Below are 22,917 nucleotides of genomic sequence, written 5' to 3'. Positions count from 1 at the left end.
ACAAGGCCCCCTTCCAGAACCCCGGCCCCCCACCCGCAAAACCACCCCAATCACAACATGATCAGACTGCCACGCCGGCAGGCTAAAGTAGGAGACACACTCCCACTGCGCACCAACCAGCAGTTAATCTATCCTCGATGCCATGCCGCGAGAATTACACCACGTGTATCCCGGCCCACCATCCCCCACCGCCCTAAAGGCATCAACAAGCCCATACGCAGCAATCAGCCTATTGAGCTCCAGAGCCCCCTCCCCTGCCCTCCCTCTATCTAGAGAGATATTGAAATCCCCACCCAAAACCACCCCCCTACCCGTATGCAAAAGAGGCTCCAGGGAAGCCAGGAAATCAGCCCTGTCCTCCCGCCTCGCAGGACCATACACATTAATCAGTCTCATCCCCACCCCACACGCAATCAACACACAACACCCGTCCAGGCAGCACACACACAGAAGACTCCACAGTAAAAAGCCCACCCCTGAACAGAATACCCACCCCATCCACATTACCCACCCCCCACACAGAATCCCCAACTTCCCAGTCCTTAGCAAGCACAGAAACATCCCCCATATCCCGTAAATGACATTCTTGCAAGAACATAAGATCAAACTTAACAGTCTGGAGAGAGGCAAAACAGGCCTTCCTCTGCAATACATTCTGCAACCCCCTGGCATTCAATGAACAACCAGTAAAATCAACATCATTACATCCCCCCATTAACATAATCCCATATGAAACAAAAAGCAAAACACAAAACCAAAACCGAACCCACTCACTGCCTCCCCCCCTTCCCCTTACTTAACCTCGTCAATTTATTTACTGCCTGCCGCATCACTGGCAACCCCCGCTCCCCCAGTCAAACCCCCCCGGGCTCCAACTCCTATCCCTCACCCCCCATGCCCGCTCCCTCCTACCCCCACCCCTCCCCAGAGGGCCCTTCCCCCAGACCCCCCTCAAGGTCCATGGCCTCAAAGTCCCAGTCCGCCCCCTCCGACCCAAAGCCAAGAGAGGCGTCCGGCGCCGTCAACGCCATGGCTTCAATTCCCCCCCCCCCCCCCCCGTAGACATGAGCGGGGGAGTCTCCTCACCATCATCCAGCAGCTCTTCCTCTGACCCAGAGCCTGCCATCCCTCATCCCCGCACATTCAAAGAACAAAACTTAAACCCCTCAGACATAATAAACAATAACAGTGAAACCCAAACTCAACGCTCACCACCACCCCCACCCGTCCCTTCCCTTGGCACCCAACTCCTGCTCCTAGAAGCAGGCAACTTACACGCCTTCTCCTCCATGTGGCACAGCACATATGCACCCGGAACACCCGGATCTCCCGAGTCGGCTGGAACCCTGGCCTCCGGCACCACCAGGAGGAGACCAAGCGGCGACCCCCGACCTGGAACTTCCTCCACTGCCGCAGTAATCCCTCCGACCACCGGATGGCGCTCCAACGAACTCCCCGAGCCATGCGGCCCGGGCACTAGCCCAGCGCTAGTGCTAGCTCCAGCCCTCGCCACCTCGGCAAAACAACCTCCGACGCCCTGGACAGTCCCTGTAAAGATGGTCGCAAAATGGACAAAAGCATCCCTCAAACCAAAATCCCCACAGAGCTTCTCCAGCTCACCCGACCCAGCTCCCCTCGCATCTAAAGACACATTCAAATCCCCCCAAAAAAGATTACCCTAGTGGTCATCAAGAGTGGAGCCAACCCCTCAAAAAACCCCAACCTCCTACCCCGAACACTAGGCGCATACACATTCACCCACCTCACCCGCACTCCCCTCCACAACCCATAGACACACAAAACCCTCCCCGGCACTACACACACATTAGACTCCACTGTCACTGAGTTCCTGAACAGAATTCCCACCCCATCCTCCCTCACAGACCCCACTACCGATGCAGAATTCCCCTCCCTCCAATCCCCAGCAAACCTGAAAATATCCCTCAAGTGGCATTCCTGCAAAAAGAAAACGTCAGCAGGTACAGACTTAAAAAAAAAAAAAAAACACAGCCCTTCTTTTCAGGCAATCCTCCAAGCCCCACACATTTACAGATGGCACTGTTAACCCCCCATAACAAAACCCAGAAAACAGTAAGCAAACCCACTCCCCAAACACACAGAAAATAAAAAGACCAACATACAGTGGGCAGTGCTTCGACTTGGCCAGCTTCACTCGCGGTCCGCACGTGGGATCACGTGACTTTAATTTGTATTTTTCCAGTGAGACGCTGCAACAACCCAAACAACCGGTAGATGGCTCAAGTGAGCAGGGTGTCTCGTAAAAAGAAATGGAGCCTGGAAAACCCTACACAGACTTCACTAGACTTTAGCAGACTGGTTTAGAAATAATTTAATAGCCAGAAATATGCCTGCCCTGCCCTAATAAAGAAATATTTGGTGAACTGCGAGTGAATCCCGTTTGCAGCCGTAAAAGAAACGCAGGACAAATTAAACATTCTGGTTTTCTCCGAATGCAACGATGATAGACAGACATCATTTGGACAAAATATAGAGCAGGGGTCTCAAACACCCGGCCCGCGGGCCAAATCCGGCCCGCGTCCTGCCCAATTCCGGCCCGCGACGTATGACAAAATAATAATGTAATCCGGCCCTTGAGGCTATTAATTGCGACAAACGATACTGATTAAAATAGACGATAGATCCAGGTACGGTGACAAATCTCATTTGTAGGCCTACTCTGCTCCACTATGTGCAAGACATCCAGAGCTTGATTCAAACCCAAAATCGCTGCGCAAAGTTTTCAGGAAATACTTGTATTACACGCGAGAAACACAAAGACGTGCATTTGTAATGACGCGGAAGCGATGCAGGCCATAGTGTTGCAGAAATTGAAGCAGAAATTAAGCAGAAATAGGCCTACACCAAATGTTGAAAAACGTTCACGTGTGATGAAGTCTTAGGTAAGCTATGTTATTCACCTATTCTAATTCTGAAGGAGAATATCCTTTTGGAGATTATGATCGATCGTCTATGACCGTGATGGTCAAGGTGCGTCTGTGAATGGAGGTGCGTGTATACAACGGTGTCCACTAAGCATACCATGCTTGTTTCGACCCTCTGCCCAACATAGCTTGGAGGTTGCAGTGGTAATCGTGATGATAGTGTCCGTAATGGATGTGGTACAGACAGCAGGGCTAGTAGAAATAGGGCTCTAAAGAACTACAAAGTCACCCGCAATATGATGCGACGGAACTTCTGGGTACTGCAGATTACCCGCGATAGGAACTGTTTGACCAGAATACTTTATTGTAGGCCTATATTGTAGTAATCTATTACTAAACCACAACATCTTAGGTGTTGGTATACATCTTAGGTGTTTTCCTGTTAATTTATGTGGGTAATATGAAAAAAGTAAAGTAAACCTGCTTAAATATGTTCATCCAGTATTTACTAAAAGGTGCATAATTTGAGGTGCTTGCCATCCAGTGACAAATTAGATGGGTAAATTTACCCCCTTCATAAACTTTTGTTTTACTCAGATTTTTACATTTACAGTAGGACTTTATCTCTGACCACTTTCAAGCCATGGCCTTTTGAAATGTTGATATAAAAATCCAATGGTGTTGCTTTCTTAACCCTGATGCCTAGTTTGCCAGGTAGAGGAAATATTTTTATTTGGTGTGAAACACACAAACATACCTGTTTTTATGTTTTTCATTTTTCTGTTTGCAGTTTTGTGTGGTATTTGAAAAAAAGAACATTGCATTTTCAGAAATAGCCGGCCCTCCAATCAGATGACGTTGAGACAGAGAATTGGCCCCCAGCTCATTTGAGTTTGAGACCCCTGATATAGAGCATATTAACCTCCGTTGCTCAGCCAAATGCCTTCCTGTTACGTCCTGTTATCACGGAGTTACAGGCGATAAACGATTTTTGATGGTCACAAGTTTACTTCATTAGCAGTTTATTTATTTTTATTATTAAAGAGTGTTTTTCATTTAAGTGCTCTCCCCAATCCCAGACGTTCACATTGCATGTTTGTTTGTAATGGATGCAACCGCGAGATAGACTATGCGTTTGACAATGAGTTGTTAACAGACATGAACCAAGACATATAGCCCAGCAGCAATCTAGGGACTGTTCGTTATTTATTGAAGGGGCCACCGGAGGAATTTTGAGTGCTTCAGTTGGAAGTTGCATGACCCTCCGACAGAATTGTTAAAAAAGACATGACCCTCCCCTGCCAATTGTCGCTGTCATCCGCCCGTGCCACAGCCACACACTGTGATAAATCAATCTTTCCCGTGAGCTTGCATGCTACCAGTCCTTCCTTTTCAAATGTGTTGCGCCTGTTTGCACAATTTCACTAATAATCATATGTGATTAATAATATGACAAATAATCCCTGTGCACGGGGACCGAAACAATGCATGCCAACTTTTTCCGTGTTTCTCACGTATTTTAACTTTCCCCCGCTGTCTTGCCGTTTTAATGTTTTCCCGTAGAATATCCCATATTTTAAAGGGAAACTTGGCAGGATTTCCCCCTCTGCTGGAGAAATTGTGCATTATGCTATTTCAAACTGTGGGAAAAGGTAACGATAAAGCACATGGATTTGTTTACAAGCTAGCGAACGGTTAGCATAAGTTTGGCAGAACTATGTGGATGTTACAAGGTAAGAAACACGATTTAAAACTAGTTTCTTGTTTCTCACTTCTCTTTCCGGGACGGTAGTCTCAATGTTGCAAGGTTGGTTTTTCACCTGAGGACGCTAGGCGCAGCGGGGAAAGTCACCATTTTCACCGGAACAGGTCATTTAACCATTCAAATGATTTCTAAACGGGTTTATTACGTTGAAATAGTTGCCAAGTTCCCCTTTAATACTCTCATAACAGCCCTGCCATCGGGCCTGTCTCTGTGTTGCCCTGTTGCTACCCCTTGCCCTTCCAACGAAACAGATGTCTTCAAATCATCGTTTTCCTTGCTTGAAGGCGAACTTAGTGATGTTAACCTATTTAAGTTTAACGACGTGATTGTCGTGAGAGCACGATTCATTGGCGCTTGGATGTTCGGCCTTATGTCTACGTGCGCACCTGAGGCTACTCAGCTGCAAGAGAAATAATTTCCCCTGTTTGTATGTTCACTGCAAGTTGGCCTACCATAACTTACCAACTCTGCACTGTAGACCCTAACTGGCTATTTATATTTTTCTGTGAAATAAGCAAATGTAGGCTATTTGTTCAACTTTATGAAGCAGAATTACGCATAGGCTACTTGGAACATAATACATTTGACAAAGGACAGATGTATGTTGCTAGTGACAAAATATTAACTTTCAGTGTTTTACGATGTCTTTGTCATGGGGAAGTGTTTTTCCCCATGCATTTATTCTAGGTTACTGTCAGTGACTGCCGTGAGAGAAGCGGGTTCTGTGTTTCGTTCATGTCAGTGACTGATGCGAGAGAAGCGGGGTCTGTGTTTTGTGTTGCGTTCATTATTTTCATTGGGCATACCGTGCCGTGCCGTCCACAGCTCTGACAAAGCCAAAATTACTCCTTTTGAAACAATGGGTGCAGGAAGCGCGTTTGTATGGTTATATTGCTTGACGGGGGGGATCCCAAGCAGCTTTCAGCCATAAGGCTACTTTGAGAACATTTCAATTCACCCGACACTAATATTCAAAATGTTGAAAACTATTTCGCCATAGCCTATAAAGCAGTTTAATTAAATGGAATGTTAGTTGTAAACAAACGAGCTACTTGGTGAGGCTTGGCCTCACAGATGCGCTCGTGCCTTAGATGGCAGGAAAAATCTTCACGATAGGCCTATTAACTAACCACCCGATTCACGTTGGCTGGGGGGAAGGGGGGCCATCAGACAATTGTGCCCAGTTAATCCGGCCCTTCCCCCAAAAAATCACACCTTCCCACCTCTGACAGCTTAAAAGAAGTCAAGAGGACTCCTTACTCACAGACCTATTCACAAACCTGCGGTTTTGAAATCCTATGCAGCTACAGGAGCTTCCAATCGCGAGGAAGCAATTTTGCATTGTAGGCATAACTAACATGCAATAACGCCGCCAACAACAACCAAAACTAGGCTAATCATTGTCAACATGTAAATTAAATGTAACATTATTGTGAATCAAATTAAAATGTTCTCTTTTGCAAACGTAGGCATAGTAACAGAATAATTTAATATTGTTACAAAGATAGAACATCAATCCGTATGTTTCATTAGGCTATGAGGCTATTTGTTTTGCCTTGATTCATTTAGGCTAGGCCTTTTTATTCAAGGCTAAAAGTAGCTCCTAACTGGCGAATTTAGGAGCAACTGCTAAAAATAATGGGCGTGTCACTCCTAACTTTAGGACTCCTAATTTTTTCACAAAAAGTAATTCACGAAGCATTTTAGACCTAAAAGTAGCACCTAAGTCTGGGACAGCTTAAGTCGAGAGGACTCCTAACTCACTAAGACCTATTCATAAACAGCTTTTTTGTGGCATTTTACGTTGCGATGTTTTGAAATGCGTAGCCTATGCGCAACAGGAGCTTCCAATCGCGAGGGAACAATTTTGCATTCATAAAAGGGATGCAATAATGCTAGCCTGGTGTTACCATCCTACGTACTTCCGGCCAAAATTTGATTTCAGCCTCGCACGTAGTCTGGCCCAACCGACAGTATGCGGTTCGCGTACGACCGCGCCAATCAGCGAACAGTTGAGTGATGACGCGGAACTTGCCTGCCGAGTTGCTTGTAGTCCAGCGAAGCTTGTAGTTCAACAGCATAGCAACAATGGCGACGGAGGAAGAGACGCTAGAAGCTATCCGCGAAGTTGTCTCAACTCTCGAGGGCATCACGCAATTAAAGCAGGAACAAGAGGCTTGTCTTGTCAATTTTATAAATGGCAAGGACGTCTTATAACTTTCCTTCCAACTGGCTTTGGGAAAAGTTTGATTTATCAGATGGTGATAGCTAAACCTAAACGCACAAGTGCAGGCTACTACATGCATCACTACTTATCATGTTTTCAAATAAACGTTTGCTGCTCGTTATTCTCCCCCCTACTCTCAAATTACCTTTACAAAATCAATGCGGCATAGGCCTACTTAAGGAATGGAATGTTAGCTACTAGCTATCCTACCGAGCGGGGCTCAAGGCGAGGCGGTGTGTCTTGACGTGAGCTAGCCGGTTACCGAGCAGAGCTCAAGACAAGGCTGCTGTGATTGTGCTTGACTGGGACTAGCGGTTACCAAACTGGGCTCAAGGCAAAACGCTCCGTGTTTTGTGTTTGACAGAGGCTAGCCTGTGGCCGAGCTGGGCTCCAGGCGAGGCTACCGTGCTTGTGGACAGTAACGTTAGCCAGTCACAGAGCATGGCTCAAGGTAGGCTGCGTTGTTTTATGCCGAGGCAAGCTCCAGGTTAAATAACACGTAGGTCGTCAGTACAATCCAACTTATCCGAGAGTGTAGTCTGAACAACCCGTGGAGAACGAAGTAAGCTCCGACGAAGTCACCGTGCTGCGTAGAACAACAATCGTCTGATAAGCGGCGAGAAGAGATAAGAGGGAAAACTGGCGTGTGACAAGAGCTGATAATAATCTCAGCTACGTGACTCTTTTGGTATACAACTCTCGGTCTGTGGCTGGCGCAAGTTAGAGATATATCCACTACGAAGAGACTGCCCCTGCGGTCAGGTAGCCTGCATACTAGCCAGCGGTCTGTTTACTACTGAGAGCAGAAGTGGGAAGCAGAGCCTGAAGCGGAAGTGGTAAGTGTAAGAGCCTGAACTCCGGCGCACAGCATACGTCATTACCAAACGTTGCTGATTGGTTAAGGGAACTCCAATGATTTTAAACCTCAAAATAAGCATCCGCCCATTACGGAGACAGATTATTATTACTTTGTTCCAGACTGTATGACGAAGAGAAACATAGTCACAGGCGGTAAAGACCAGGCTACAATAACGCCACCAACAACAACCAAAACTACTCATTGTTAACATGTAAATGAAATGTAACGTTTCATTGTGAATCAAATTAAAATGTTCTCCTCTTTGCAAACGCAGCCTAGGCATATGGTGACAGATTAATTTAATAATGTTGCAAAACTGCATCAATCCATAGGCCTATGTTTCATTAGGCTACTAGGCTATTTGTTTTGCCTTACTCTTTATTCATTTAGGCTAGGCCTTTTTATTCAGTTATTAATCATATTCCGTCCTTCACACTACTTGTGTAGCGCACGCATTCTCCGACCTGTCACCTGTCAGTCATCATCGGAAGAGAGGTGTTTGGAATTCCCGCGTTACAATCGTCAGCCAATCAAGGTGGTCACTTCAGTCAAGCTCGTGCATGAGTAATGACGTCATCCATAGCCATGAAGACTCACTCCTAGTTTAGGAGTTGTCCGAAAGGCTTTGTGAATAACTTTTAAGAGAAAACTCCAATCTAAAATCTTTAATTGCGATTTAGGAGTAGCCTACTCCTAGTAGTAAGATAAAAGCCTTTGTGAATAGCCTACGGCCCCAGTTATTCATCATCTTCCGTCCTTGTGTAGCGCACGCATTCTGAGACCTGTCACCTGTCACTCATCATCGTAAGGGAGGTGTTTGGAATCATGCCCGCGTTACAATCATCAGCCAATCAAGGTGGTCACGCTTGCCCATTTACCCAAATTAATGGTTGAATATTACTGATGATCATTGTTATTTAACCTTTTAACACTGTTCTGGTCAAAAATGACCCATTTACACATTCCCTGTACCATAAATATGGCATTTTTCATCAGATTGCCTCAAGATCTTATGATATCCTTCACAAAAGGCTTTTGAACACATAGAATTTATTTTGACTACTTTCTTTGAATTTTGAGTGATTTATTCAACGTAGAAACACTTTTTTTGTTTACGGTCAAAAATGACCGCCATAGGAAGTGAATGGGAAAGAGTATAATTTTCATCCAGGAGATAAAAGACATCTCCTTACACACACTCCTACAACTTACCACCAATGTTCCCACACACATGCACACACACCCACACACAAACAGACACACATACAGTACAGTACGGAGGGTCATTGAGGGAAGCCCTCATTTTCAATGAAGCCGAGATTACAGAAGCGAAGCAAAGCGCTCCACAAACAAGACAACATTCGAGGCCTTCTGTTGAAGAATTTTATATAAAGCCTGCGCTAACAGTAATCCTCCTGCCCCTGATAGGCCTACCACACCTGTGGATAGTGTGGAATGTTCAAGTAATAACACAATCCAATGTGTGTCTCAATTGTCCCCCGCTGACCACCTCACACATTTCTCTAGATTTTGCAACGAACTTAAATGACACAATGCCATAAAATATGCCAGTTTTAGGACACAGAATAATGTTTGTAATGATACCAGGTAGGCCAGGTATTGTTGAAGGTGCATGGTGAAGTGAAATTCTTACTTTGGAAAACAAACCATTTGCCGATATCATCGCCGATCATCAGAATATTGCAACAGATTCTGTGTTCTTGACTGCAGGTAACTTGTTAAGCCAGTGGTTCTCTAACTTTTATTTCATTCCCCACTTTGATCAAGGGGCATGACTGATGATAGTGGAGATAACGTGTTATCCCGAGGCTTTTGCAAGTCAGCATCTTCGACGGTAGTCTATTAAAAATATACGTTTTCGATGTCCCAAACGGAGAGCCATACTTTATTGTTTTTAACGATCTCTATGCTACTCACAAAAATGTAGGCATGGGGACATGATGAAGTAGGCTATCCAACTGTCGTGTGTTAAATTATTGTGATTGTGTTTGAAACCAGTGGTTTTCAAACATTATGCGTGACTCGGACATCTAACTAAATGCAACAGGCTCATATCGTCCTCGCATTCGCAAAATGAGGACCAGTGTTTTGTCAAATTGCAAATAGCTATTCGTTTTAACTATTTTTTTATGATAGTATGAAGTGCTTTTTGTATAGGCTACTATCTTAATCTTGGAATATGGGGAGGGAAGTGGCGCGTCTGCAGTCAGCCAAATATGAATGTAATTCTGTGGCATAAAGCAGATGTATTTGTTTATTGTACAGAAAAATAAAAATGACAAGCAGTCAATTGACTACATTGCAGTCAAGAAGTAGGGCAAATTAAGACACTGTTTTGATTTGCGTAGTTGCGTTACCCCCAACACTGACAATAACATAGACAGCAAATGAAGATATTTTTTCGTTTTGTGGAGCGGCACCGGTAGGCTATCAAAAGCAGATTTTGATTTTCGCTACCACCGTGTAGTCAAGCCTTAAGCCATACCCAAGTAGCCTTAATCGAGGTAATGTTTAATTATGATTTAATTTGTTATTGAATTCGTAGGCTGGGATTCCTCTCGGTAACAATTACGTTTAAAGGTAGCCTAGCCTCCTGCTTTTTCAGAAGGGACGGCAGTCAGGCTACTGACAGAGCGATGTACAGTGGCAGAGCGACGCACAGTGGCTGAAAGTGGTACTAAAGCTTCACGCCTCGTAATGCGCAACTGAAGTGGCCATTTGAAAGCGATGCCCACTGTAACACCCCACAGCCAAAGTCCAGTCTAATACATAAAGACTCATATCTAACTCATGATTTGCTGTTCCGACCATCACCTCCACGACCTCAGCCTCCTCCACCACCAGTTCCAGGGCCTGTCATTCCCGGAAGGCGGGGAAGGTCACGAACCGCTCCAGTGGCCTGCCGCACAACCTGCTGCGGGCTCTGACTCTCCTGCGCTGACGTCTCACTGTCGCTGGAAACGGTCACCATTGCCGCCTCTGAGTCCTCCTCACCCGACTCAGCCACAGAAGACCCATCACCTGACGAGTCGAAGAGGACCGGCGACGAAATGGCCCCCATGGCCTCCTTGATCTTCATCTCCAGCATGGCGGGCCCCTTCGACGTGGAGCCCCCCTCCGCCCCTCCACTCACCACATCCACCTTCCCAATCACCGCACCTCCTAGACCACTCTCCGACTCCGCAGGCCGCTTCTCATCCCTCTGCGCCACCGCCGCTTCCAGCTCCATCTGCCCCAACTCCGACATCGGGATGGAACCCCACTCCACGGCTCCGCCGGCCCTCGTCTCCGCCCACCGAACCACCAGGTGTCGACGTCCCAGAAGGCAGCAGCTCTCCATCCCGGCCCACCGCCAGGGGGGGCCCTCCCTCAGCCTCACGACTATGCTGCTCCCTTTGTTCTCGAGAAACCTCGAGGCACCGCCGACTCAATCACCTCCGACTCCACCCGCTGCCCATCTGGATCTGGGGAGAGGTCACCCTCCCCCTGTTCCTCAGCATCGCGCTGCTCCCCCGACAGAGGCCCATTATCCGCTCCCGACACTGCCTGCACCTTCGGCGCAGTCGTCTCCCAGCCGTCCGCCTCCGAGACCTCCGGCGACCGGCGCTCTCCACCTTGGACTCCCCCATCTCGATGTCACGCTGCTCCGCCCATGACAGGGACCCCGGCACAGGGCTCAGGCCTTCCACTTCGAAGCCCACATTGGAAATGAAGACAGAGCTATAAGGCGCACCCTCCTCCTGGTCCACCAGAGGGAGCTCTGAAGGCCATCCCGTGCCATGCGGCCGATCCCTTTGCGACCGAGCTAGTCAGGCTAGCTAGGCTAGGCAAGCCACCCATGCCTGCACAGACCTCCCCAGCTCCTGCTCCACCCGGCCGGCCTCCCCCCCAACAGACTGAAGGGAGGGGTGACCAGGTCTTGTGAAGGAATCGCCGCCACCACTTCGGCCTCCGGCGAAAGGATTCCATCGACTACAGCCGCCCCCACTGCTCCAGCCATCTCCGCAGCAGCCTGCACAGCAGGCCTCTCGGCTCTCTCCTCTTCAGGCCAGTCACGCCGGTCCTCGTCCCCCACCAGCACTGCAAACGTCCTCCTCCGGGATGGACACTCCCGGAAGAGGTGCTCGCCGCTCCCGCAAAGGCTGCAAGTCTTTGGAGCTGCACAGTCCCTGGCCTAGTGCCCCTGCGTCCCACACCGCCTTCAGCGCTCCCCCAAACAGTCCGCTTTCACATGCCCCCTCTGCCCACACCGCCTGCAATAAACAGGCTGCCCAGGGTAGCTCAGAAAGCTCCTATCAGGGCCCAGGCTAAAAACCCCAGGGGGGTGCAGAAAGGACACAGGCTCCTCTGGATCCTCCTTAAACTTTACCATAAACTGTCTCTTGCCATTCCACACCCCCCTGGAGTTCACGCACTTCGAACCCCCTCCTCACAGTCCCACAGTATCTCAACAAAAATGTAGTCACCACCTCCAGCGGCACCCAGGGATTGTACAAATGAATGTACAAAGGGGTGAAAGCATGGCCAAACAAAGGAATTAGTGAAATGCCCCTCACCTGGTCTTCAGTGCGCCTCCTATTAAACTCTGCGGGAAAAAAAGGTGCAATCCGCCAACGTGTTAAAGCTGAAGTCCATAAATCCAACAGAAGAAAAATCTTGCAGGCAAAGTAACCGATCCAACGAAATCCCCATAAAATCCACCAAAACAGTATCCATCACGAACTCCGGAGTCACCCCGTCTCTTCACTTCCTCCAAGTCATCCATTACCAAACGCACCGTAAACTTCAACCGCGCCTGGCTGGCCAGCCCACTCCTTCCTGATGTCGCCATCAACACAATCGCTTGAAAGTAGATCCCACTTGATCTTAATCAAAAGGCCGAGAAGTGATACCCCACAACTGTACGGGGTCCGGCGCCCCCCCTAGCGAGGGCCCCGCCACTCAGAGGGTTACTTGGGGGGTCAGCTTTTGCTTGTCCCGCCCCCCCCCCCACCCAGCGGACCCCCCACATCACGCTTGACTTTGGACAGAAAGGTGCAGCACCGCCGAAGCAGAGCTTCCAAAAATACCGTAAACTCGGGGCTGTTCCCCTCCATGGAAATATACAGTAAAAGGCAAAAGATTTGTACGAGATGAAGAGAAACCCGAGCGATGGCTGCCCCAGGGCACGCTGGATGGAGGTCAAGAACGGCGGTAGTCATGGACGCGAGGGTGACTCCAAGGTGCTGCCCCAGCCAAGGCGTGGCTTGCCTTGCCACTCAGTCTCTCCACCTCCCACACACATGCTCCAGTCACAACACAGGTTCATCCAGCTATTTATTTTATAAAAAAAAAAAAAAGAGAAAAAGGGCGGGAAAACCCAAAAGGGCCCGAAAAGGGAGGTGGCACGGTTGAGCAAAAGACCTGGCAAGGACTCACGTGTCTGCTGGCTGTCAATCAAGGAGGGTTCCGAAGTCCCAGAGGTTGGTTCCGCTGGCTGGCTGGGTTCTTTTCTTCCACAATCAAAGGGATGTGCACCGTTCCTGGAGTCACTGCAATACCGGGTCAATGCGTGGAGCGGACGGAGCAAGCCCCTCTTCCGTCTCCCTGTTCCAAAAATCAGATTAATATATAGTCCTCGGGTAGAGGATGTATCGGATATTAAACTGATAAGAACAGATTTTCTTTTCTGTTTTAGTTTGTTTTATTACAAAAGCATTAAATCATTACATACAACCAAACACTCACAAGATACCTAGACCTAGCCAGTCTCAGCCTCACTCAGTCCAGCATGTCGGCCCAGTTCCTTGCAGCAACCCCCACCCCACCAAATGAAACCCCCAACACGTTCCCACTTCGTACCAAGGGGTCCTCCCGCAGCCACCGCCCCACCAGCAAGACCGAGGACTTACTGACATTTACTGCCACCCCTGACATGCGGCAGAACTCGTCCAAAATCCCATCCACCACTGCAAATTCCCCCGCCCCATTAAGGAAGACGGTTCAATCGTCCGCATACAGCGAGACTTTGCAAACCCTGCCCCCTCCCCCAGGGACATGGCACCCCCGCAACCGTGGCTCCTGCCGTAAAGCCGCCGCCAATGCCTCGATGTACAACACATTCAGGATAGGGGACAGAGGGCAACCCTGCCTCACACCCCCCCCTCCCGGGACAGGAACCCATTAATCCTTAACCGGCTCACGGCACCACTGTATACCCCGCCGATCATAGCCCTAAATCCCGCCCCAAACCCCAGCCATTCCATGACCGCCAGCAGGAAGCCATGGCCGACTCGGTCAAAGGCCTTTTCCTGGTCTAGCCCCAGTAAAGCCAGTGGCACCCCCCGCTGTCGGCCCAGCTAACCAAGTCCCTCGTCAGAGCCAGATTTAAACGGCACAACCGGCCCGGGACGCTACATGTCCGAGCCCACAACCTGTGCCAACACCCACCCCAGGCGCACAGCTAACGCCCGGGCCAAGATCTTATAGTCTACTGAGAGGACTGTAATGGGCCTCCAATTAGCCAGGTCTCTCCGATCGCCCTTCTTAAAGAGAAGGGTGACATGCCCTGTCCGCATGGAGAGAGGATAGCCCCCCTCCTCCTCCCCCACCTGGAAGACCTGTAACAGGTCCTCCCCAACGACGTCCCAGAAGGACCAGTTACTAAACCAATTGAGACCCATAACCATTGAAATTGCAGACACCAGTTACATTCAACTGGTTTCAACTGGATTTAAATGGTGAGCATCCCCAGTCCAAAAGTTCTATTGGTTCTATTGGTATTTAAATGGTTTCAACTGGTGTTACTAACTGGATAAACCAGTAAAAAACCCAGTTGGAACCAGTACAGACCATTTCAGACCAGTAGGCTCCCTATTGGATTTTCTACTGGAATGTCCACTAGGGTTAATAGTTTGGTCCTGCATGTATGTTGTGGTCAACGAGGAGAATGGATCTGAAAAGTCATCAAATGTTGCAAGTGCCTCATTTCGGAGGTGCTCAATGTTGTCTGAATGGCCTTGTCTGTCAAAGACATCCTTCACTCTCTCCCTCAAGGTTTCTACAAGATTCAATTAAATTGTTGCACTTCTGACACAATGCTGTTGACATTCCTCTGTAGAAAGAGGAACAAAATAAACAAATCACTCATTTAATTAGGTTTATCATTAAATCAGTAAATTCTCAAGACTGCAAACTACAAAATATGATTACAGTAGTCTACCAATATTAAATGTTTCTCTCTACTCTGTCTTTATAAGACTGTAAAATGCTAAGTAGTATTCACGGTTAGTCTTTGTTAATATGAATGTGACAATATGGTTTCTCCTCTGTGAAGCTTTTGATGAAAGTCTGCTAAATTACTAAATGCAAGTAGCTTACCCAAGAAAGACGGCATATTTCATGTACATCCACAGTGAAGGCAGCTGCATGTCTAGACAAGTCCTGTCAAAAGAAATACATTCAGCTGTATAACTGTGTTGTGACCTTCAAATAATCAAACCATTCATTTTGAGAGGAATTATTATTTTCCCATTCCAAAATAAATATCTCGTCAACATTTTTCCATGACTAACCCTTTTATTATATGTGCAATGGCTTATTCTTTTAAGGTGTATCAGAATAGGCCTATCGGACCAAACATGCGGTCATGCCAAAAGTATCCTACAAATTAAATGAGCAAAATCATAGCCCATCATAAGAGCATATCCTATTTTAGCCAATAAACAAATAGCTATAAGCACCATCTCACACTAATTGAGCTGCATCACAATAAAAGCCAATATGTTGGACTTTGTAGCCTTCAATATCAGTGCCTACCTTTTCATTGACATGTTTGTGATTGTGGACTTGGTCCTGGTTGGACATTCCCGCTCTCTCATCACCATGGAAATCATCTTCTTGCAATAAGACGTCCTCGTTGCGAGTTACATCCTCACTAGTAGTAACACTACTTGAGGTCGACTCTTTAATTTGGTTGCTGGTGGGTGTAATACATTTTGAAAAAATTGATATGTCGAACCTTTCACCTCCAAGACAGCCTGACCGAAATGGCATGCACTCCAAGGGCGGACGTCCATTGGCCAAGTACGAGGCGTGCCTGCGTCTGATGTGATAGTAGAGCGAATTGAATACTCAATATTGTTCTCTGCAGTCATTAACCCTTTAGGCGCCAGAGGTTTTTTTCCGAAACGATCAATTTTGACATCTTCATTTCAAAAGGCTATATCTTAAAAGTGATAAGAGATAGAGACTTTCTGTAAATTAGAGAAATATTAAGGATGACCCAAAGCGTATGTAGAGATTAAATGTTTATATCTAATTTGCATATTATGACGTCATATGGTGGCGGCCATCTTGGATTATAGAATTTTCATGAAAAGTTGCATGTTTGAATGATAAAATGCACCACTTCTTTCCCCCCAAAATGTCCCTCACCTTCTGTATGCTATATTGCACAATACTGAATGCTCAGGTAAATAGTAAGTAGTGAACAAACTGTGTAAATCATTACTAATAAATGGCAGAAACAAACCAAATGCATGTAGCGGTAGACTGGCCTTTTGCTGTAGAGATTTTCCATTTACTACATACAGTAGGCACTCTGATTCCATGTATGGGGCACATATATATTATTCAGATGACACACAAACACAAGTAGACAAGACCTGTTTAGTTCAAAAGCTCATTTGCCACGGCAAGGCACAGATCAGGAGTGAGATGACGAGACAAGACAAGAGACAATGTTAGTATTTTTTTTCTTTTTGTTGTTTTTGTTGATGTTTTTTTGTTTTTTTTCTTAGCTGACAAAGACACACACATCACAAGGACATGAACACACAAAAAGGAACACATAGTGTACTGTATGTCCTAAATGATCAGGGAAGTAGATAGCAAATCAACAGTGTAAATCATTACTAAATGGCAGACTTTTTTTTTTTTATGTAGCAGGCCTTTTGCTGTAGAGATAATGACTCCCTATCCCTATCCATACAGGGCCGGCATTCCCATCATCTTGTGATAGACTATGCATGACCTAATGTGTGTGTGTGTGTGTGTGTGGGAGAGGGAGAGAGCGTGTCACCACCTCCACCATGCGAGCAGCATGGCCAGATCTGCCTCGCGCGCGCCGAGTGGAGAGAATTTGCGCAGCTCGGACTAGGCCTACTGTCATTCTCATTGTGACTCCCCACACTGCCACTACGTTCCCCCCTAACTGTCCTATGAGCACTTCGACCTCGTCTAACATACCCAGTGGCATTAGACAAAGGCTCCACCACGTTACTGTCGCCGCGATTGTGGAGAGGCACACGTTCAGAAGACAGAAGCTAGCGCTATGGATATTAGGCTACCTCCAGCCTCGTTCGCCACACCACTAACACCCTGCTAACTTCCCGATGAACACTCCGAACCCGTGAAACATTATTCCCACCAGTGACATTGGGCAAACGATTCAACGTTTGTGCTTGGTGTAACCTAAACTATGGAGTAAACTCTCACTTTGTCCAGCTGCATCATTGCAAGGCAGGGACGCATCTGAAGCCTCACTAAACGAATCACCGTCATTTTCTGAAGGCAGATATTCCCCTTCAGAATCAGGGTCCGCGAATAGAAGACCCAACACTTCATTTCAGGTAAACTTTTTTGATGCCATTAGACGATAATCTAATGCAAATACTCGCTGACGTTGACAATATCGCTCTGACAAAGTGGCTCACACGCACACTAGCTCCGGTATTTCAAGCACTGATTCAATGCGCTGTAGCTAGAAACTTTTGTTTAAAGAGTGTCCTTTTTTCGACTCGGGGATGACGTATGACATGTCTGCCATCTAGTGGAGTGGAAGTCGAACGAAATATGACACCCTATTTGACTAAATCGGCCGTTTTATTCAGTACCGCGTCTTGTCGACTATAGTCGCCTGTGGCGCCTAGAGGGTTAATTCCACAAATTGCACTAAAGTTCTTACTACGTCCATGTGCCATATTAATATGGCTTAAAAGTACCTTCAACGTTAATGCAATAAATGCCCTACAAATAAGACAGCGCCAACCAGCCATGCTTAGGCCTAGGCTACTGTAGCACTTTTCAAATCGGAATGGCAGTGGCTTGCTTATACTGCAGCCAGGTGCTACCTCAGGAATTTTCCCGCGCGACAATTCCATATCAAAACCGTAGGGGTGGCTTTCATAATGCAAATTACTTGCTCGTAAGGTTTCTTTACTAAATAGTAGATGTTTTTTACTAAAAAAAAAACAAAAACATATGTACCGTTTTTGACTGAAGACATGGAATCGCCCCCTCTTTACATCCTCAATCTATCGTTGATTCGTTCTTTTGAATAGAGGGAAGAGCAAGTGAAACAACAGCTAACAGGTTTGTATTGTCTGAACTTTTTTACAATAAATGAATGTAATTATGATTAACTCATTGAATGCCAAGCTGTTTTCGGGAGCTTTGTCCTGGAATGCCAGCAATCTAGACCATTGTTGATGATTTTTGTACAGCCACAGCATATTCTGTGTTATAGCTATGAACACATACAATAGCTCGATTAAAAGGTGAGACTTTAAGTTCTCGGTGGGTGCAAACCGTGTATTTCTAAACGCCTCTGTTCCTGAGAAATCCCAAGCTAAACAGTGGCTAGTTTTCATCAAAATCGCTGTTTTTTTCTAGAAATGGAGATAACGTCTTTCATGAAATATGAAGTGTTGCCTATTACTCACTTGTGTACATTTTCCGGGAAGTGATCAGCGAGACCTGGCGAGACTGCCACCTAGTGATAGACCCACGAAAATGGCCTGGTTTTGACCTGACGTGCATGAGTCACTGATTGGACCCAAAGCGGCAACCGTGTAATGATAAAATGTCCAGATTGTGCGTTTTCATGAGTTTTCGATCGTGATATACTTCATTTCCATTCATAATAGAGTTCCCAAAAAAAAAATCAACGACCGTAGTAGTTGTTGGCCCAAGTCCGTTTGAAAAACATAGCTACGCAGCTCACTCAATTGTTAGCTAAGGCTAACTTAACCAACACTGGTTAAAGTATCTATTTCATGTAACCTCCAAATTTAGTGATAAAGGGAACAGTTTGAACAACAGTATTCCTTGTGTGTGTTGAACACTTTTCCACACTGAGGTTTTCAGGGTAGCCACTACAGGTAATTTGATCTTTTGTTTTGCTCAACTTTTTCTCCAGTATTTTTTTTTTTACTCGGGTGTTATATACTGCTCAAAAAAAATGGAAACACTGGTTCATAGGAGTATAGCATCAAGTCAGTCACATTTGTGGGATATTGATCTGGCCAGTTATGTAACACAGGTGGTTGTGAATCAGGTTCACCTGCTTTGATGTCAACGAAATTTACTACAGGTGTACTAGAGGGCCAACTGTGAGACGACTCCCAAAACAGGAATGGCTTTACAGGTGGTGGTGGCAACTGGTAATTTTTCCATCTTTATCTGTCTTGACTGATTTTTCACTAGCTTTGCATTTGGTTTGGGACAGTGTTAGTACTAGTAGCATAAGCCAGTATCTGGAGCCTACAGAGGTTGCACAGGTAGTCCAATTGCTCCTGGCCCTCTAGTACACCTGTTTTTTGGCAAAATAAATACCTTAATTGTAAAAGAACCTTTAAAAAAAAAAAAAAATGTTTGTTAGTCCATGTCTTTTGTTCTCATTTTTTTTTTTAATGTTTGCTCATGGTCTTTGAATTTCATGTTTTAGTTCGAAGTTTTTAAGCGACTAAACAAGAGGCTGCAAAACATCAGGACTCCACACAAATCCCAGGGGGCTACTCCAGCAAGGGGGAAAAAGAGACGCCTTGAATTTGCAACCACAGTGGAAGAAGACGAGGGAGATTTTGACTCCGGTGCATCCAGTGTTGCCAACTATTTCAAATGGAAAGTAGCTAAAAGTCGCTAGATGACGTCACGCAGTAATTTGCATATCAATTACGTCACCAGAGGGGTATTTCACAAAGGCAGAATTAAGACATCCAAGATAAGTGATAAAGCGAGGTTTGACATAGCGTTGTCTGGTCATCCTAGCTAAACTCGTTTCACTAACGCAAATCCAAGATGAGTAGGAACAACTGTCAAGCCAGGCTGTTAGGATGCTGAACTCTCTCCCCCCTCCACCCTCAGCTACATAACATCCTGGACTTTAGACCCACAATGGCTACCTTGCACTACTCCACTTGTACACTTTGCAACTTGTTGTTGTTGTCCTGTTGTCCTGAAAACACTTCTGAACACACTTCTGCTACTCTTACATAACTTGCACCACTATGCCACTTGCATACTTAGGTCAAACAGAACTACCTCAGCCATTTATTGGCCTGACTTTTGCACTATTATATTGACTGTCTACTGTATGCACAATTTCAACTCAAATTTTGCTGCTCTTATTTTCTTCATTGTATGTGCCTTCTTATTTTTACTTTTTATATTGTTTACTTGAACGTTATGTTTGTCTGTGGTCCTAATTGGTAAAATATGTCTTGTCTCCACCGTGGGACAGTGGGAAACGTAATTTCGATCTCTTTGTATGTCTTGACATGTGAAGAAATTGACAATAAAGCAGACTTTGACAAAGTCACTAAGTTGGCAACACTGGGTGCATCCACTACCATTCTCTCCTCAAGAAGCAGTGTCAGTTCCCCAGAGGCAGGGGTTGACCCACTGATAACCAGCACACCAGTGAAACAGGCTGATGCTCTTGGTAAATGTATTACAATTTTCGCAAGATTTGTAATGAAGGGGTGTTGATGTTAGGGCGAATGTCATAGAGTGAAAATTATTAGTCCCCTTCCTTAAAATTGCACAAAACACAAGACCATAATCAGTACCATACATAGTTGTATTTTGTCCAAAAAGGCACAGACAAAATCTAGTTTTTATTTATCTTATTTATTAACATACAGTGGGGAGAATAAGTATTTGAATCCATGCTAAAGTTGACTAAAAAGAGGAATATAAAATCATCTTTTGGAAATTGATCTTAATGCCTTATTTAAAAAAAAATTTTGAGGAAATATCCAACCTTTAAGGACACCAATTTCCTTTGTGAATGAATAATGTATAATAAATAAATAAATGCTCTTCCTTCCTATAAAGGGTGCATAAGAATTTGCACCTCTATGTTAACCCCTAGTTAAATTCCCATAGAGGCAGGCAGATTTTTATTTTTAAAGGCCACTCATTTCATGGATCCAAGATACTATGCATCCTGATAAACTAACTACAGCAATTTCTAGCTGTTTATTCTCTCAGTGTTTTCCCATGCAAAAAAAGGTCAGAACTCGGTGACACTACCTGAACATGCTCAAGACAGCACTATACAGTACTTGTACAGCCATTTGAAAGTTAGAAATTGCTGTAGTTACTGAGGTCAAGGAGTGTCGTGGGCCCAAGACGGCGAAGCCAGAGGGGCTTGTCCTCACGGCCAACCAATTCCTGCCCTTGGGGAACAGGGACGGGGGGGCTGGGGAGTCGGTCTCTAACCCCCCCCCCCCCCATTGGCCCTGGTCGGGGGGCAGCGGTGTCAAGGAGCCTGGCGGGGGACTGGATTCATCTCAGACTTTTTAATGTCTTGGGGCACTGAGAGCGGACTGGACCTGGGACTTGTTGGGTGGTTTGGACATTTGGTGTGTTATATACTGTATTATGTCTGTGTTTAAAGTCTTGACTCTGAATGTCAGAGGGATGGTGGATGGGCTTAAGAGGGCGGCTGTATTCCAGCATTTCCGGACTGTGCATTTTGATGTTTTGTTTTTACAGGAGTCATCTGCCGGGGGAGGCTGATGTTGCACGGGTTACTGGGGAATGGGATATGGGGTTGCCGGTGTGGAGTGTAGGAAATCCCAGGGCTGATGGGGTGGGGATCCTCCTACTGGGTGATGATTTTGTATTGGAGGGACGGGGTAGGACGGGAGAGGGTGATTTTGGCGTTAGAGCCATTGTTCCACACGAACAGGGTGATCGTAGTAGGGGGGGATTTTAATGAAATGGGCTCGTGGGCATGCTAAGCAACAATGTCCTGGTCTGAGGTGCTGGTTTTGTGGGCAGAACTGTGGGCTGCCGACCAACGCAGGTTGCCACAGGCGTTCCTGGGGTTAGACCAGGAGAAGGCTTTTGACCCGGTCGGCCATGGAAAGGATAGGATTTGGGAGGGGGTTTAGGGCCATGATCGGCAGGCTGTACAGTGGTGTAATGAGCCGTTTTAAGATAAATGGGTTTCTGTCCAGGGAGGTTATGCAGAGGTGGGGTGTGAGGCAGGGCTGCCCTCTGTCCCCTCTCTTGTATGTTTTGTACATTGAGTCTCTGGCAGCGGCTTTAAGGCGGGGTTCCCATGTCCCTGGGGGTGGAGGGGGCAGGGTTCGCCCGGGGATCACGATGACAGTAGAAGAGGTATCGGTGGCGGCCCTCGTGGTGCGGTTAAGAAACTCGGTTCAGATTTCCCAATTGGGCAACGCAACATTGGAGCAGAAGGCACAATTTGGCAGGATTTTCACCATGTCCTCGGTTTTGAAGACAGTCTTCGGCCTGGAGCCAGGGAAGCTTTTCTGCTTCCAGGATTTTACTGCAAGCGGGTTTTCTGACGTCACCTTTCACTCCCTCCAGTACTGTTATAGGTTGGCATCGGAGTGGGAGATGAAAGCGGGACATGTCGTTCTAGGCAGCCTGGGGATTCATCTATTGTACGTGCAGGAGCACCTCCCCCTGGTGGTCCACATGTACAATCCCTACGTAGGGGACTGTGACATAGAGGCCTTCTTGCAGCGGCACTGCAAGGTGGTGAAGGGCGGGACCAGGTTGAGGGATAATTTTGGAGTCTGGACAGGGAGGCGACGCTACCTGGTCTCCTTCCACCAGGTTCCGGGGGCTCCAGGGAAGCTACGCCATCCGCCTGGGTCATTCGCCATTGGGACCAACCGGGGGTTCCTGTACTACCCTGGTCAGCCGGAGTATTGCAGGAGATGTGGAGGTCTGGGCCATGGCAAGAAGGATTGCTTGGGGAGTCGCTGCCGCTTTTGTGGTGTAGACACGTAGACAGATAAGTCTCCGGAGCCCTCTCCCCCCCTGGGGGGTGGGGGGGCCTGGCGGTTCGGGGGGATCCTGACATGAAGGTGGAGAGCTGGGAGTAGCCGGGGTGTCCCGC

General features: G+C 46.7%; 2 non-coding genes across 2 annotated transcripts; both read right to left on the bottom strand.

Annotated features, from left to right (window-relative positions):
• Positions 1–12,813: 12,813 nt before the first annotated feature.
• Positions 12,814–12,927, bottom strand: LOC121704452. The gene has a single exon (XR_006030538.1). It is a non-coding gene; the product is annotated as a U5 spliceosomal RNA (small nuclear RNA).
• Positions 12,928–13,281: 354 nt separating this feature from the next.
• Positions 13,282–13,474, bottom strand: LOC121704253. Its single transcript, XR_006030357.1, has one exon. It is a non-coding gene; the product is annotated as a U2 spliceosomal RNA (small nuclear RNA).
• Positions 13,475–22,917: the final 9,443 nt, after the last annotated feature.

This window comes from Alosa sapidissima, chromosome 2 (genome assembly GCF_018492685.1).
Source record: "Alosa sapidissima isolate fAloSap1 chromosome 2, fAloSap1.pri, whole genome shotgun sequence".
NCBI lineage: Eukaryota > Metazoa > Chordata > Actinopteri > Clupeiformes > Clupeidae > Alosa > Alosa sapidissima.
Note: the sequence above shows the minus strand (reverse complement) of the source record. Positions and strands in the feature narration are given on the sequence as shown.